At 41.9% G+C, this 10,200-nt stretch overlaps 1 pseudogene; it reads left to right on the top strand.

Moving 5' to 3' along the window:
- The first annotated feature begins 825 nt into the window (after nt 1–825).
- On the top strand, nt 826–8,501 carry LOC132226677 (calcipressin-3-like; annotated as a pseudogene).
- The last annotated feature ends 1,699 nt before the right edge of the window (nt 8,502–10,200 follow it).

Raw genomic sequence — 10,200 nt, 5'->3', positions numbered from 1 at the left:
GATTTAAACCTCTGATTTCAACAGGAGCCTTGACACTTTTGGGCTTCCTCATCTCCATGCCATTGGACCTGAGAAGTCACATAGTCTGGCTGGCACCTTTGCAAACTACTTCCCCTTGTGAAAAATGAATAAGGACTTTTATAACAAAGAAGAAAACATGCTGCCTGTGCTGGATTCCCAGCCTAGGCAAGAACAGTGACTAGGTTCATCAAGGCCCAACAGGGAGATGTGGAGTTAACTCCATTGTCTATAGGAATGATCAACTTAAGGGGAGCCATGAACTGCTGCCAGCATATATTCTTCTTGCCTCCATATTAGTTCCATCACAGGCCAAGAGGTCTGCTATAGACTTAGTAATCAGCATAATAATTGCTAATAATTATTGAGCACTCATCATATATCCTGCACTGTTTTAAAGTCTTTTTAATAATTCATTTTATTATTATAACAGATCTATAAGGCAGATACTAATCTTTCTATGCTGCTGAAGAAGAAACTGGAGCACAGATATTTTAAATAAATTGCCCAAGGTTTACACAGCGAAATGGTATAAAATTGTATGCACAATTCATTGAAACTCTTCTCTTCAAGAAGTTGAGTACAAACCTCCTCCTTCCTTGATTTGAATCAGACTTAGAGACTCAAGTCTGATGAATAGAATGTAAGTGATAGCATAAGCTTCCTCCACTGGGATAAAATATGTTGCTCCTTCTTCCTGGATCTCTCTTGGATTGCTCGCTCTGGGGGAAGCCAGTCATTATGTCATAAGGGCTCTCAGGCAGCTTGTAGAGAGGCCCACATAGGAGGACCAACAGCTAGCACCATATGCCCTCAGGTAAGTCAGCCATCCTGGAAATGGAAATGGGTCCTCCTGCCCCAGTCAAGCCTGCAGATGAAGGCATCCTCATGATAGACCCTGAGCTAGCTAAGCCACTTCTAAATCTCTAACCTACTGAAACTGTCCTATATAATAAAGAGGTAATATGCATATCAACCATCACTCCCACACACAAGATGGCCACCCCCATGTGGACACAAGATGGCCACCACAAGATGGCCATCAGGGGAGGGCAGTTGTGGGCAATCAGGCCAGCAGGGGAGGGCAGTTGGGAGGGACCAGGACTGCAGGGGAGGGCAGTTGGGAGGGGCCAGGACTGCAGGGGAGGGCAGTTGGGGGGGACCAGGCCAGTAGGGGAGGGCAGTTGGGGGGGACCAAGGCCTGCAGGGGAGGGCAGTTGGGGGGGACCAAGGCCTGCAGGGGAGGGCAGTTAGGGGCAATCGGGCCAGCAGGGGAGCAGTTAGGTGTTGATCAGGCTGGCAGGGGATTGGTTAGGGGGTGATCAGGCAGGCAGGCAGAAGTGGTTAGGGCAATCAGGCAGTCAGGCGAGTGGTTGGGAGCCAGCAGTCCTGGATTGTAAAAGGGATGTCCGACTGCCCATTTAGGCCCGATCCTGAACGGGCAGTCGGATATCCCTCAGGGGGCTGCAGATTGGAGAGGGTGCAGGCTGGGCTGAGGGACACACACCCCCGTGCACGAATTTCATGCACCAGGCCTCTAGTCTATATATATAAAAGGCTAACATGCTAAGTGTCCAACCATCTGACCAGTTGCTATGATGCACACTGATTACCAGGGGGCAGACACTCAACACAGGAGCTGCCGTGACACACATTGGCCATTTACAGAGAAACGGCACCATGGACCTTGCACCCACAAAGCAACACTCGGCTTCCCCCAAGTGGGACACAGGCCCTGCCACCACCCTGGAGCAATGCCCCACTAAATCACAGCCAATGCTGCTGAGACCCCATGGCGCAAAATGCAGCCCACATCCCAGCCCAGCCTGGAAATGGTTGCTGAGGGCACCAGGTAATGATGTCACATAGCAACGCCCAGCTTTCTCTCCCTAGCGATGACTTGCAGTTTCTTCAGCCCAGAAACATGACTTGCTTTATAGCCAGGTGCAAATATTTCACACTTTAACCAAATGTCTGTGAAGTGTTTTCCTGTGCCTCATTTGATCCTCACAAAAGTCCTGGAGTATGTAGATAGGAGACTCGGTGGAATCCTATTTTTTTTTTTTTTCATTAGCTGGAAAATGGAGATTTAGAAAGTTTAGAAACTTGACCCAACTGAAAAGAAGTAAGAAATGGTGGACCTTGAAAATGACTCAGGTTTTCTCAATGCGCAGAATATAGTCAAACACTGCTGCAGTTAAATATTTTACCCTTTGTTCTCCCTGCATGATCTACAATAATAATCTGCTTCGTGTTGATATTTACTGCTGTGTTGCTGACAATTACCTGAAAGAGAAGTTGGGGTGCTTCCCTGGGCTGGAAAAAGTTTAGCTAAATCAGAAAGCAGATCTAATTAAACAAGTTTATTCTATATCTATAAAAGGCTAAGTCGACTCACGCATATGCTATACATATAAAGCTCTCACTGGCGCCAATCACATGCGCGTGTTTCGATCTGTCATTGTTGATCATGAATTTGGCTGACACTTCTATTATAGAGAAAGAGTGAATAGAAATATTAAAATATTTCTTCTAATTAATTTCAATGTGCACAAGTCCGTGCACTGGGCCACTTAGTGAGATAATAAATGTTTATTGTTCTGAACTGCTAGGTTTAGGGTAATTTGTTATGTATCAATAGAAGACTAATTCACATAGCTTTTAAGTGTCAGAGCCAAGATACCAATCGTGGGGTCTGAAGTCAGGGCCAAATTTTCCACTATATAATTCTGCCTCTATTAATAAAAAGGATATATTTGATGAGCTCAGATTCTTTTTTTAAAGAAGTGTTCAATAATTGGAAGGACTATTTCATTCAAGCTGCAGAAAATTCTAAGGTGTTTTTAGACACTTAAAAATCCAATGATGGCAATGTAGACATTAGCATACAATCACTCCTTTCCTTGGATGTTCTGAATGAATGAATGCTGGTCAAGGTCTTTGGCCCTATCCTAATTTCACTAGACTCCAGGCAGACGATACCTTTCTATTAGCGCATTACTTCAGACAAGCCTGTTACAATATCATTAATCAAATTACAGCTTTCTTTAATGACATTTCTATTCTGAGAATACACCATAACCACCTTAACCAAATTGGATCCGTATCAAATCTATTGGCCTATTGTGTATTAACCCTTTTTTATAATCTAGTACTTTGGGTCTGGGAGGAAAACATAAACATTTAGATAAACTCATTTCTGCAAGGGGCTATTTCTGATTATGTGTTGATTAGGACTGCTTAACCCTCAGAAGGTTGACTCTCTGCTGCCACCTTGTTGATACAATAAAATGTTAATGTCCCTAGCATTGGGCTTTGCACAGAGTGGATGCTCATTGGTGATTCTTGTCTCTTTTCCATCACTCCCCCCATATTTTATTAAGAGAAAGTTAGTCTTCCTCAGAAATTATTAGATATTTGTCTAAATAACCATCATGACATAACCCCACAGGCTGTGGTAAACATGTGTTCCCCACTTTTCAGTACCAAGGTACCTAGAACATCCATTCAGATATTCAGGAAGATACTTGGTAAAGAATCTAATAATTATTTAGAATCAAGGGAGACAGATGGCCTTAAAGATATTCCAAACAAGAAGTGCTAATCTGACTCAGGAATCTCAATACTCATTGTCTCTCATTTGGAGAAGTGCCACAATTACAATCTCTGCCACTATTCCTGTATGTTTTCTACAAAGCAACCACATCAATCCTCTGCTTAAGACCCATTACAAAACCCAAGTTTCCCACCACAATAGAACTTTCCACAATCTGATCTTGGCCTACCTTATTTCCCAACAATCCTCATGCTTTTCAACTTAATAACACTGAACTTTATAGAATTTCTTGAGCAACCATCCTCTCTAACTGCAACCCGTTTATATCTCCTTCAAGTCTTGGGCTAGAGTTTATCTCATCTAGGATATCATCCCCCACTCCACCTGACCTCTGCCCTTGAGCCTTTCTCCCCACTGCTGGAGTGGACCCTTATCCTACATGCACTCAGTATGTTATGAATGCTTGTCTCATAAGGTCTTTGACAACATCTGCAGGATCATATTTAACTTTGCATTCCTGGTAACTGTAAAATAGTAGATGCTTAATAAAAGAGGAAATGTATACAAAGCATGCAGCTCAACACCTTACATAGTTAGTGATCCATTCATGTTGTTATTGTTAATTTGTTAATGAACTCAATGATCACGGCTCACATATCTACAAGCAAAAATTTGTTTGCTTTCTTCCTGGCAAAAACTAAAGAGAGGAAGGTTCAATGAAAGAAAAGGAAAGGGAAGGGAAAGGAAGGGAAGGAAAGGGAAGGGAAGGGAAGGAAAGAAAAAAATACACATAGAAAACAATGAAGATTCTAAATACACTAAAAACAAGCAATTAAATAAACTAAATCAAATGAGATTAATTAGAAAATTAGCCCTGACTGGTTTGGCTCAGTGGATAGAGTGTCGGCCTGCAGACTGAAGGGTCCCGGGTTCGATTCCGGTCAAGGGCATGTACCTTGGTTGCGGGCACAGCCCTAGCAGGGGATGTGCAGGAGGCAGCTGATCAATGTTTCTCTCTCATTGATGTTTCTAGCTCTCTATCCCTCTCCCTTCCTCTCTGTAAAAACTCAATAAAATATATTTTTTTAAAAAAAGAAAATTAAAGCAATTGACACTTGACAAATTTTCCTAGAGGGCTAGATAGTCTTTTCTAGGAAAATGGCTTTGAGGGAAATGGTAAATTCCCTATAGCCTGAGTCACTAAAAACTGGAACAGACTCAGGGAGAGTGGTGGCAAGGCTGCCCAGCACCAACTCTGCCCTTGGTGCTGCACTGGCCTCTCCCTTGCTTGCCTGCCTTCCTGCAGTGGCCAAGAATGCAGGAGACGCCTGGTGGTCATCTTAGAACTTTAAAAATGGAACAGACCTGCTTTTAGAGGATAATGCTGAGGACACAATGAAATCTTGGAATAATAGCCAGTCAGATCTCTGTAGCAGTGACCAAAAAGAGGAAAAGAGATAATTTGAGGTAAAAATTAAGATGATTTGTAAGAAATGATGGATTTAAGTAAACTGCCTACCTCACTTTTTGCTTGCAGGATCCATGAAGCAGTGTTTGAGGTGCAAGAACAAGAAAGATTTGAAGCACTTTTCAGTATCTATGATAACCAGGTTATATTTCAGTTGTTTAAAAGCTTTAGAAGAGTCATAATGCATTTCAACAAGCCTGAAACAGAAGCAAAAGCATGAATAGAACACCATGAAACAAGGAGATTAAAAAATGGCAGCAGAGTAGGAGGATGCTGCATGGACATGCTCCCAGGAATAAGCTGGAATTACAACTGAAATGCAGAAAGGCTTCCTGAATAATCAATGGAATATTCACAGGAGAGAACCCTGATACCCAAGGACCGAAGGTGGAGATGTCATAGAGACTGGTAGGAGGGGCAGAGGCAGGAAAGGGCAGGCCAAGCACCCACAGATGGCAACTGAACTCCTGGAGAGATATCTCAGCTGTGGGGGGGTGCCACTAAGAACTCTGTGATCTAATCCTGACACTAGGATTCCCAGCAGAGAGCACCAAACTGAGGAGGATACCCACATAACATCTAGTTGTGAAAAGCAGTGGGATGCTGTCTGCCAGGGAGTGGCAGCTGAAAATTCAGGCACCCTCTTAAAAGGCCAATGCATAAAAATTCCCTGTGGAGTCACCCACTTTGTGCTTTGGCAGAGGGACAGTGAAGTGAACTGGAACTGTGAGAGCAGAACTCAAGACTGGGGACTTGGGGGACAGAGCTCAGAAGGCAGACACCCCAAGTTTCCTGGGCTAAGTCATTCCCTCACACAGCAGAGGACATCTTTCTCACATATACATCTGCCTTGCCTGGGGGTAAGACAATTGACACACCCTAATGGAAAACACCTTGCCCTGAGGCCACTTAAGGGATTAAAAGTAACAATTAGCCTCCAGGCAGAAGAAACTGCCCCACCCTGTTGAAAAAAACTCTCATCATACCTGAGGATGATTATCTGGGGGCAATTCAAGTTGAATCCTATTAGTCTGTAAGCAGGCGGTCTCTGGAGGATTTGAGTCTTTGCCTGATCCAATTAGTCAGAAACAGCCTTTAACACTGTTCTGCACTAGAGATTGAGAAGTATAGAGGATCTACCTAGATAATAGTCACAAACCCAGACAATAAAAATGAGGAAACAAAGGAACAACCCCCAAATGAAAGAACTAGCAAATTCTCCAGAAGAAGAGATAAATGAAGCAGAGATAAAAAATTTATCTGAAACAGAGTTCAGAGTAGTGATGTTAAAAATACTCAACAGTATAAAAAAGGATATAGTAACTATGAAAAAAGAACAGTCTGAGATAAAGAATGACATAATGCAAATAAAGAACACATTGGAAGGAATACACAGCAGATTAGGGGAAGCTAAGAATCAAATCAGTGAATTAGAAGACAGAGTTGAAAATATCACTCAATTAGAGAACCAAAAAGAAAAAAAAAACAATTAAAAAACAGGAGGACAGCTTAAGGGAGCTGTGAGATAATGTGAAATGTAACAATATTAAAATAGGAAGTGTGCCAGAAGAGGTAGAGAGGGAGAAAGGAATAGAGAAGGTGTTTGAAGAAATGATGGTAGAAAACTTCCCTAACCTGTTAAAGGAAAATGTCACACAAGTTCAGAAGGCACAGAAAACCCCAAACAAGAAGAACCCAAACAGACCCATACCCAGACACATCATAATTAAAGACAATGAGAAAATCTTAAAGGTAGCAAGAGAAAAGAAAACTGTTACCTACAAAGGACTTCCCATAAGGCTGACACCTGATTTCTCATCAGAAACTCTACAGGCCAGAAGGGAATGGCATGAAGTACTCAAGGTAATGGAAAGCAAGGATCTGAGATCAAGATTATTATATCCAGCAAGGCTATCATTCAAAATAGTCAAATGAAGAGCTTCCCAGACAAAAAAAAAAAGGCTAAAGGAGTTCATCACCACCAAACCAGCATTAGAAGAAATGCTAAAGGGATTGCTGTAAGGTATTGCTGAGAAAAAGAAACATAGAGAGAAACCTAGCCGTACAGAATTAAAATGGCTATAAATAAGTACCTCTCAATAATAACCCTAAATGCAAATGGATTAAGTGCTCTAATCAAAAGGTGTAGGGTAGCTGAATGGATACAAAAACAAGACCCAAGTATATGCTGTCTACAAGAGACACAACTCAAAACAAAAGACACATACAGGATGAAAGTGAAGGGATAGAAAAAAATTTTTCCATGTAAATGGAAAAGAAAAAAAAAAACCTGGAGTCGCAATACTCATATCTGACAAAATAGACTTTAAAAGCATCATGCTAAGTGAAATAACCCAGTTGGGGAAAGATAAATATCATATGATCTAACTCATTTGTAGAATATAATGAACAACATAAACTGAACAAAAATAGAGTCAGAGGGGAAAAATATACTAGAATATAATAGAAGTAATCCTGTTATTTGTAGATTTTTAATATTTCCTACAACGTTTGTGATATCATACCATGTTAGTACAGTTTTGGTAATATTATTGTACTTAAAATCATTTTATTCTTGAAATATCAATGTTTATTGCATGTAATACTATCATATGTAAGATCATTTTTCTTGAATAATTGGTGTTTATTGCATGTAACATTGTGATATTCAAAATCATTTTTCTTGAATTAAAAAAAACAAACACCGAAAAAAAGAAAAACCATCCCCTCTAAAATAGAAAAAAAAAAAAAAAAAAAAAGAACACCATGAAACAGACTTCAATGGGAAGAAGCATAAGCCATATTTGCAAAGGTATATATGTCCAGTGAAACATACAGATCGTATCTCCCCTCCAGCATCTCCTCAGGGGTGTGAAAGCAGGGTGAAGATGCAATGCTTGTTATAAACTACTAGAGGTCCAGTACATGGATTCGTGCACTGGTGGGGTCCCTTGGCCTGGTCTATGGGGTTTGGGCCAAAACCAGCTCTCTGACACCCCCTGAAGTACCCCAGATTGTGGGCCAGGCTGAGGGGCCCCACCAGTGCACAATTGGGGCTGGGGTGGGAACACGGGAGGGCTCCAGGGCATATCCAGCCCGTCTCACCCAGTCCCGATCAGCAGACTCGAGCAGCAAGCTAACCTACCAGTTGGAGCATCTGCCCCCTGGTGGTCAGTGCGCATCATAATGACTGGTTAAACGGTTGAACGGTCAGACACTTAGCATATTAGGCTGTTATTATATAGGATTATATACTCTGTGCTGTTTCCAAATTGGCACCAGGAGAGAAATATGAGCAGAGCTATGTTGACATCCAGTGGGGTTGTTCATGTCTGTAAAAGTGAAACTGTTATTGAGAAAAGTGTGGTCTTTGCTGGTTTGCCAGTGGGAGTGGAGTCCTTGGGGTACCACTGGGATAGGCATTTCCAGAGACCCCCACGAGAGGATGACATGTGGTAGAAAGCTTTATTTCCATGAAATTGCATTCCTGGGTTTCCAAAGTCCCATTCCTCCTAGTCCAGTTTTAGAAAAAGTGTTTCAGTAAAGCTAGAAGCATAGTCAGAGTCCAGAGTTTTCTTTTCATATTGGTGCTGGGTCCAGTTCAGCATCAGGCTAATTATAGTCCATTAGTCCATTGTGTATGGGATCCACATGGTTGCGGGCCACTTGGACGAATGCAGGGGAGTGTATCCCAAGAGCATAAGAGGAACCAAAAGAGTGGATTCCTTTGTTTAGGGCAGTGGTCGGCAAACTGCAGCTCGGCAAACCGTGGCTCGCGAGCAACATGCAGCTCTTTGGCCCCTTGAATGTGGCTCTTCCACAAAATACTTACTTCTGCGCATGGGCCATGAAGTTTCAATCTCACTGTATGTGCGCGCCCGCACTTGGTATTTTGTAGAAGAGCCACACTCAAGGGGCCAAAGAGCCTCATGTGGCTCTTGAGCTGCGGTTTATCGACCACGGGTTAGGGAATTAAATATCTCAAATGTCACCCACTTGCAGTGGCCACACCCATTCTAACCGATAACCTACTCCCAGGTGTGATTGACAGTAAGCATCTTTGCTAGTCCCCCCAAATTTACTGAGCATGCATCTACCTTCCCTTTCTTTCCTGTTTTTAATAGCTAAGTTAAATACAACAGTATCAAAACTGAAGAGGAAGAAACAAAAACAACAGAAAATTACCCAGACAGGATGCCCTGAACTTCCCACCACAGAGCTGAGTAAGCCCTAGACCTTGATTGCCAGGTGCGGACCACCTGCCAACCTGGGCCTCAGTAGGAGCCTTGTGTCCACCGCTGCTGGTGCACTGTTGCTAATAGGGACAGCAGGGAAGGAGGGAAGTCGATGTAGTGTGAACACCAAACCTGCACTGTGGACATGGTAATATGGAATAGAGGCTGATAGGAACTGGTCAAAATTTTAACTGATATTCTCAACAGCACTTTAAAGGATTTTAGCCCCCAACATGTGGCATCTCAACAATTTTTAAATATAGCAAATTAGGAAAATGGCTCCCTCCAGCAATGTTCATTTCCCTTATTCCGTGTAGCATGGGGTACCCAAAAAACTAAAACTGTAGTTACTGAGTGCAATTGCATTTTTATGAATTTAAAAGTAGTCTTACAATTTTACTAATCCAGTGTGGGTATTTTTGTGCTGGTATGATACCTTCTAACTAAAACCCTTAATCAAAGATTAATTGTTATTCAGTATACGTGAAATGTTTTGCATGAAAAGAAACCTGAAATATAGAGTAATTCATAGAAAGTCTTTTTTTTTCCAAGTAATTTTTTCTTTGGCATTGGGGAAGAAATGGCAGGTTCACTTTTGACTATCAGAATCAAATGGCACAAATCTGTGTGCATGTGTTTTTACTTGGAAGTCAGAGGGAAGTGATTGTCCTCGTGCGTCATCACTCACAGAGAAAGAACTACTAGTACTATGTTGAAAAGGGAACATGTAGCCAGTGAGTCTGACTGATGATGGCTAGGTGGCTACAGCAATCTGCCATTTGTGACCATGTTGTAGCCAGTAGCATACCGAACTGTCTTCAGTCACAGGTTGAGTTTTTCTATGCTATACATAATTGTGTGTGTCATCTGTAGACTTTATATTAGAAAAGACAATAATATTATTTTATGAAGACCATTTTAAA

This window comes from Myotis daubentonii, chromosome 2, assembly GCF_963259705.1.
Source record: "Myotis daubentonii chromosome 2, mMyoDau2.1, whole genome shotgun sequence".
Classification (NCBI taxonomy): domain Eukaryota; kingdom Metazoa; phylum Chordata; class Mammalia; order Chiroptera; family Vespertilionidae; genus Myotis; species Myotis daubentonii.
This window is presented reverse-complemented; position numbering and strand designations above follow the sequence as displayed.